Source organism: Drosophila erecta, unplaced genomic scaffold (assembly GCF_003286155.1).
Source record: "Drosophila erecta strain 14021-0224.00,06,07 unplaced genomic scaffold, DereRS2 tig00000439-arrow-arrow-pilon, whole genome shotgun sequence".
NCBI classification, from domain to species: domain Eukaryota; kingdom Metazoa; phylum Arthropoda; class Insecta; order Diptera; family Drosophilidae; genus Drosophila; species Drosophila erecta.
Window position 1 is genome coordinate 9,178 of NW_020825253.1, and position 9,177 is coordinate 18,354.

The following is a 9,177-nucleotide window of genomic DNA, read 5'->3' on the forward strand; positions in this document are numbered from 1 at the left end:
TATGTTTTACTATTTCTTTTTAACAAAAGGGATCCCTAAGTCTTTATGGATACTTGCATTTGAGATATAAAATGGAGCATTAACATTTGTCTTTATATTTTTGATTGGTAGCGTTGTAGAATCTCAATATTTGAGTTGCGGGCTGTATGCCCTAAGTCAACACGGGCTTTAGTATAGCTTTGTATAAACGGACTTTATTTTCCAGAGTGGTTGCATATTTTCGGCCAAGCACCCAAGTCATCTTCAAACTTTTTAAGTTTAGTTGCTGGCGCTTTGCTTTTATGTGGTTTTTACGTTAGTCTACGATCGAGGTGCAAACCAAGGTGCAATTACTTTGTGGGATTGCTGATCCATTAAATGACCCATCTGGGCAGTCACCTCTTCTTAATGCAAAAGTTATTTGCGCAGATTTCAGGGCGTTGACTTTAATTTTCCAAATAAGGAACCAGCTTTCAATAAGGCGTAGCTCTGCTTGCAAGAGTTGTGAGGCTTCCTCTTTAGATGACAAGGTAGCTAATATAGCTGTATCATCCGCGTATGTTGCCACAGTGCAGGTATTTGTTACCGGCTATCGGTCGTGTACAGGGTTTATTGGTTAAGTATGACTTTAATAATAAAAAATATGGAGCAGGTAACCACTTTTTGATTTTATATAATAAGCCGTCAGCCAGACTCGATCAAACGCTTGTTGAACGTCAAGAAATGTTGCAGTGCAGTATTTTTTGCTCTAAAATGCTGATAAAATTTCATTTATAATCCTGTGACATTGCTCAGGGGTTCAGTGGCCTCTTCTGAATCCAAACTGGTGTTCGGGTATGATAGCGAATTCGTCCAAGATTGGCAAGATAATCTTTAAAAGTATTTTTTCAAATACTTTAGAAAATATTGACAACAAACTAATGGGACGATACGATGTCACTTCATTTTCTGCATTGATATCAGTATTTGCAGAAATTACTTTGTATGGTTTTGTCAATATATGAGCAACTGTACTGTATGTCAGTAGTATTGGAGAATGGTCTGAGCTTAGAACAAAACTTTCCATTATTATGCTACGAAGCCTATTAAGTCTGGTATCTTTCTACTTTCAGTAGGCCAGTATGTAGGCTTGCCGGTTGAAAGTATTGTTATGCTGTTGTTTACTATGCATTTGTACAGTTCACTTCCCTTCGGATTTGTTAATCTGGAGCCCAACCAGGGGTGCTTAGCGTTGAAGTCGCCTCCTACTATAAAAAGTGGTCAAAGTTTTTGAAAAAATTTCTTTAAATCTGAGGGGTGGTCAGCTGTAATTATATCATATCCAACAACGTTGATATATGAATTGCAGGTGAAGTGTGTCTCGGAAATTAAAATAATGTCAAATTTATTCGTTTTTATAAAGATGGATATTTACATGGTTGGAAAGCACATTGGCATTCCATATTCCTAGGTTAAGATTTACTTGCATAATTTGTTTACAAGTAACATTATCATGTTAAGTAAATTATTAGTAAGTTCAGACTGTTTTTCCAATAGTTTTTCTATTCACTCCAATGAAGTGTTTGTTTTGCTATTTCCTGCAGCAATTTTGGCATAAGATTGATAATCGTTACTTTGTTTGGTATATGTTGGTTTGTTAGGCGGAGCAAACGATTGCGGGATTCCTAAATTATTTTTACTCTGGTCTCTAGTGCTATTCAGAGATTTTCGATTGGCGATTAACAAGAGTTCCTGATAAATTCTACACCCTTTTTAGCTGGCGGCGTGTTCTTCGTAGCAGTTGGCACATTTTGCTGGTTGTTCTGCAGATGTGGCTTTGGTGTCGGAAGAGCATTTTACACAGCGGTACGTTATGGCACACTATGATTTTGCCGAATTCCTGGCAGCGATAGCATAGAACGATTTCATTGGTTTTGCGGGATGGCTCTATATTGACAATATCGTTACCTTTGGGTTTTACATTATATATGTCACGACTCAATATCTACATAGAACATGTTCAGTGGTGTTTTGGTCGCACGGCTTTTAATATTACTTATGTTTCTAACAACATGACCTTTTGACTCTACATCACTTTTAATTTCATCTAAATTTGTAGAAAAATGATAATTCTTAATAACAACTCTAAATGCTCTGCCTTCCTTAAGCTGGTATGTGTAGTACTTCACACAATCATTATAAAGTGTTTTGACTAATTTTCTGAATAATTTTCTTCAATACTTTTAACCACTACTCTTACATGTAAATCACGTTGATATAGCATTGACGTCAGACAGAATGATAGGGTGGAGCTTAGCAGAATCAGTTGCGCTGTCTTCAATTACCATTTCGAGATCTTCGTTTTTGTCATCTTTGTTTCCTCTTTCGTCGGGCATTCCTTCTCTTAACAGAGCGAATTTATTTGCGCTGGTGCTTGATGTGTGTTCGAGAGAATTTTTTTTCTTTGGCCTTGGGGGGAGGCTTGGCTTGGTCTTCTTTTTGGCTTTGATTTTACTCTCTGCCATTTCAAAGCAGTTTGGTTGACAGCCAACAGTTACTCGGTGCTTATCAGCATCCACAAACTAACTCTTGTATTTCACTACTGTAGCACATGAAATAACCGAATCCTATGCCCACAAGCCGCCGAAAGCTGTCATGCCAACACATTTTGAAAATGTGATATTTTTAAACTTTTTTATATGTCTTGTCGATTTCTTTATATAGTGACATATTCACTCTTCATATAAACAGCTAAAGCTGATGTTTTGGAAAGCTTCACTCTTCAAAAACCTCATAAATAACATTCTCCCAAGACACCAACCGCTTAACTGTAACAACTAAATGATCCGGTAAGCTTGACATATAAAGCTAAGTAGAACTTAAACGGCTTTTGTTAATCCTCTGTAAAAGGTTTGCTGGGCCGAAAGAATACATTTGTAAATTAGTTCATAACTGACCTCTTTTGAAACCTATCCAATAATGATTATAAGAAGAAAAATATATTTTTAATCTATCACCTAAATAGTTTATTAGCGCAGTCGGTAGGATACTGAAAAAAAGTCCTAGTAAACTCGTTATCCTTTGACAATCTAGTGAAAAGAAGAGACTTGTACGAGCAAGTAACCTTTTCTGATTGTACCCGCGAATTGGCCGCGGTTTCGGTTCATTTAAAGTGACTAAAATCGGTATCCGCACAAGAACCTGTGCAATCGGAGTTAATTTAAAGACCTAATTTTGTGGCCTGCTTCGTGAAGTGAGACCGCCATTAAGGTGTAATACAATTTAAAGGTGCGCAGTGCAGTTCATTAAGACATAAGTCTCGACATTCTGTAGCAGTCTGTGAACAAAAACAACAGACCACTAAAATCAAAAGTGCGACAGCTACTATTATATAAAAAAACAAAAAGTTAAAACAGTGCAGTTCACTTAAGGCAAAAGTCTCGACATACTGTAGCATTCTGTGAACAAGAACAGAAACTAACTTATAAATAATACTAAAATGGCGTTAACTGCGGAAAATCTCTCTCAATTACTTTGGCAAATACCCCAAGTACCGTAATTCTGTGGAGATCAGCTCGTTCATCAGACGTATCGAATTCCTGTTGAACCTATACCCTTCGAACCTCATTCGACAGAAGGCAATCATATTTGGAGCCATCGAACTTCAAATTGTCGGAAAAAGTTTCCCAACTTGGAATGCACAACGAATGGACATCTTTAAAAGACGCCCTAATCACGGAATTCAAGACTCAGACGCTCCTGGAGGAACTACTGTATGTATCGCACACCTTTTAGTGGTAACTTACGTCTATTCTGCGAACAATTAGAAGATAAGTCAACTGTAATTATAACTCTCTAACATTAGAGAATCACGGAAATAATATAGCGGCTCATACACAAGGAATGGCAACTACTATAAAAAATACAATTCAACGCTCACTCCACGATAGGTTGTTCATGACCTTAGCGAGGCATGACATTTCAACCGTTCAAAAATTATGACAAACCGCCCAACAAGAAGGTCTATACGAGGACCCAATTGCAAAAGTAATCCAATAGTCAGCCAAGACTTAACTCAAATTCACTTAACACCTATAGACATACAAACATTAACCAAATCAAAAACACTCACCCCAACCAACGATTCATTTGCCTCTTTATTCCATTAACAAATCCCACACAGACCCAAAACACTAACGTAAACAATCAAACCCCTTTGAACAAACTCCTCCGACCAGACAACAGAAATTTGATCAGGACAGAAATTTATACAATTCAGAACAGACTTACTTCAGAACCGTCAAAACGACACCCGAAATTACTATCAGCTCCACCAACAACCAAGAGTGCAGAATAAGCGTTTTAAAGAAGGCAGCGGACAATCACGTATGGAGACAGATTACGATAACGAAACTAAAGACTGCAATAATACGACGAACGGTTTCACGAAGATTGGTTGGTTGACAGAATGACATAATATTCTGACAGAAATATTTACAGATCAGCAATATCAAGCTGAAAATTTTCCAATACCAGCCTGGGATCCCACCAATACATAGAAATCATGTTTAATAACCCCAGATACAGATGCATAGTTGATACTGGCTCTTCAATAAACATGATGAGCTCAAACTTTTTTAACCTTTAAGTTAAAGATAAGTAAATAACTGTCCGAGGTATGACAGGCTATTGTAATTTAAAAAAATATGTGAACCTTCCAGCCAACGGTCTTTTTCAACAAACACAAAAATTCTGTATTCATTCATTTTTTCCTTATGACATTCTTTTAGGAAGAAAAATACTAATGTAAAATAACGGTTTAATAGACAACTTTCGGAACGAAACAATAATTAATAATTTTTAATTAATTTTAATTAATAATTTAATGCACTCTTACAAGAAACAACTTTACATCAGAAATAAACTATGCCATGGACAAAAACATAGACTCAGAACACACATACAGACTAGAACATTTAAATAGTGAGGAAAAATACAGACTTACAAATTTGTTAAAAGAGTTCAGTGACATTCAATATTGCAAAAATGAAAACCTTACATTCACAAGTATAATACGTCATGATATAAAAACCGTTCACGAATACCCAGTTTACAAAAAACCATACTCGTATCCGTTTGCCTACGAAGCAGAAGTAAATAAGCAAATGGAGCAAAATAAAACAAGGTATTATACGCGAAAGTGACTCCCCTTACTGCAGTCCTTTTGTACCGAAAAAGATAGATGCCTCTGGCAAACCGAAATTCAGGTTGGTCGTGGACTATCGAAATCTAAATGAAATAACAATAAATGATAAATTTCCGATTCGTAATATGGACGAAATACTAGGCAAATTAGGAAAATGCCAGTATTTTACTACGATTGACTTAGCAAAAGGCTTTCACCAAATCGAATTGGACCCTAAGTCTATACCAAAAACGGCGTTTTCGACCAAACATGGTCACAATGAGTACACTCGAGTGCTCCTGCAACCTTCCAACGGTGCATAAATTACGTCCTAAAAGACCTTATTAACAGACTCAATGAGAAACTTAAAGAGGCCAATCCTAAACTCCAATTGGACAAATGCGAATTTTTAAAAATGCAAACAAATTTCTTAGGTCATATTATAAGTCCAGAAGACATACGACCTTATAAGGAGAAAGTCAAAGCAATCGAAAAATTTCCTCTCCTAACGACACCAAAAGAAATCAAATCTTTCTTATTCCAGATTTTGCAAAGATTGCAAAAACCTCTGACAATATTTCTAAAAAAGGGATCTAAAATAGAAACAAGAAACGATGAATACAATAAATTATTTGAAAATTTAAAACACTCATAATGAACGACCTAATTTTTATTTTCCCTGATTTCACAAAATCATTTGAAGTCACTACTGAAGCCAGCAATTTCGGCATACAAGACAATAAACCAGTAAGCTTTGCAAGCAGAACATTAAATGATCATGAACAAAATTATAGCACTATTGAAAAAGAATCGTTTGGGCAACCAAATTTTTCCGCCCATATCTATATGGAGTCCCCTTTGAGATTTTGAGCGATCACAAACCACTTGTTTGGCTAAATAATATTAAAGAACCTAACATGAAACTAAAACGTTGGCGAATTAGACTTAGTGAATATAATTACAAATCAAAGATTTAGAAGGTAAACTTAACCATGTAGCAGACGCTTTATCTTGCGGCAATATTGAAGAAAACATGGTAGGCGAAGAAGAAAATATTTCAACAGCAGCAACAATACACAGTTCATCAGAAAGCAACGAAACCTACATTGAAATTACAGAAAAACCAATAAACTATTTTTGATTATTTAAAGAAACTCACTATTTTTCCGATTATAATAAACTAATTCAAAACATTATCAATGATTGCGAAATCTGTAATCTTGAAAAGACAGAACAAAACTAGTTTTTGAAATAACTCCAGAGACAAATAACCCACGAGATTTTTATGAAATTGACAACGAAAAGTATTTATTCTGTATAGAAATTCAAAACCAAAAGCCTTAATAAAACCATAAATGAAAAAATCAGAATTATCAATATTGAGAACAATAGAGAAAATAAAGAAACACGAAAGAAGACAATTTTATACATATACAACCACAAGACTAAACATAACACATCCGGACAGACACCGGCTAACATCCTTCTTTACGCAGCCACACCTACTTATGATACCCCGATGATTAAAGAAATTAAAATCAAAAAACTTAAAAAAAAAACGACAGGATTTCGAAATCGACATAAAATTTGGAAAAGCACCCTTAACGCGTGCAAAATCAAAGAATCCCTTTAGAAAAACAGGCAGAATAGAACAATTCGACGAAAAACATTATAACGAAAATAATAGAGGCCAAAACGTTATTCATTATAAAAGCAAATTCAAAAAGAAAAAGGCAGAAAATGACAAAAATGACTGCATATACTGGCAGCAAACCGACAACTGCCAGTCATCAGACTCATAATCAACATAATAACTTGCTCTGCAACACAAACTACAGCAGGAACACTCGAAATCAATCGAAATCAATTACTCGAAACCAATAAAAAACAATCAAGGATTTATCTTGTTTGAATCTGGAACAATACAAATACCCATCACCTTTATGCATCACTGTCTCACAATAAATATTACAGAAGTTAAAGAAACATTTAATAGTATAATTAAACAATGTCAAAAAACGTTACACAAATTTAATATTTAACCGAGAAAATTGAAAGGGAAATGAATGGCGTACCCATCTCAAAACGAAACAAACGAGGACTGATTTACTTTGTTGGTCCCACATTAAAATATCTTTTTGGCACACTAGACGAAGACGACAGACAACGTATTGAACAACAAATTTCGACTCTATCACAAGACACAGTACAGGTCAGCACTCTAAACCTTGTTGTTCACAGTCTCAATAATGGCATAGAAATAATTAACACCCAGTCCAATTCTTTGAAAAAAGAACAAAAAATTAATTTATTAATATTTAACATTGACCATTTTACCGAATACATCGAGGAAATTGAAATTGAATTGAATAGTCTTCATATCTGTTTTAGTTTTAATTTACATATTTAACATTTACAGTGGTGGAAAAAATAATAGAAACAAGAATCGCTCCTGCATGTAAAACAAAATTACTAATTATGTACGAAGTGTGTGTGGATAAACCGTTAGCACATAAGCCACTCATAAGGGTACTTTATTGTGCTCTTCTTTTTGAGTTGATTTCGATCTTGTTATTTGCGGTACATAGCGATATTAGAAGTGGTTACGTGTTTGAACTGAAAAAAATAATAGAAACAAGCTACGTTTCTGCGATTTGTTTGAGTTTTTCCCTGTTAATTTTGTAAGTAAATTAATATATTAAATACTTTCAGGTATGTTTAGCTCATAATAAGTGAGTTTGTAAAAAAAAATGGTTAATTTCGACTTTTTTATTCAGAATGGGGCGCGGAGTGCACTGTTCACCTGTAGAACGAGATATTATAGAAAAACAAAAAACGAAGGAAAAACAATAAGGGAAATTGCTGAAATAATGCACTGCTCTGCAAAAAAAAGTGTTTTCCGCGATTCATTATAAAGATACGAAGGAGAAACGGGGCAAGAAGCGAGCCGCATCCAAAAAAGTTTGACGACCTTTTGATTCGTACATCCAAAAAAATCTTTTTATGTCGTCGACGGACCTGAAAAATACTTTCCAGACATCAGTGTCAAGTCGATGAATAAGAAATGGACTAATTGGAAAGAATTTGAAGGCACACTCGACTACGTAAGTTCCACTGCTTAGTAAAAAAAATATCGCTAAAAGACTGTCTTTTGCAAAGCGACACCTAGACCGTAAAAACTGGAATAATGGTCTATGGCCTGATGAAACTAAAATTAATTTGTTCGGATCTGATGGCAAAAATTATGTAAGACGTCCAAAAAATACCGCATTTGATCCAAAGCACACAAAAAAAACAGTAAAATATGGTGGAGGTAACATCATGATATGGGGATGCTTTTCCAAGTCTGGAGTTGGTCCGATATTCCGGATAAAAGATAGGATGTGTGCTCCCGACTACTTTATCATATTGGAGAATGTTATGAAACCATATGCTGAGGAGGAAATGCCCTTAAAATGGGAGTTCCTGCAGGATAATGATCCGAAACATTCGTCAACCCTTACTAAGAAATGGTTTCAGGACCAAAAAATTATTGTTATGGAGAGGCCTGCCCAATCCCCGGACTTAAACCCCATTGAACATTTATGGGGAATATTAAAAAGAGGAATTTGAGGTTTTAAATCAAAAAATAAGGAAGAGCTGTGGGAAAAAGTTAAGTCAGAGTGGTATGCCCTTAACCCCGAAATTTGCGCCAATTTAGTGAACTCAATGCTCTGTCGATGCTCAGCAGTTATAAAAAATAAAGGAAATACAACTAAATATTAATATTACAACTATTTTTTAAGATAATTCATAAAAATGAAGTTTTTCATAGATTTAAGAGTTTTGTTTCTATTATTTTTTCCAAGCGCCAAAAATGAAGTTCATTATTTTTAGTTATTTAAAGATGAAAAAATATTTTTGTTCCTTAATGTAAAATATACTTATATATGAATTTAAAAAAATAAAGATTAAAAAATATTACTTTCGTACTGAGCACAAAATTTAAAATTAATGATTCAACCAACGTGTTTCTTTTATTTTTTCCACCACTG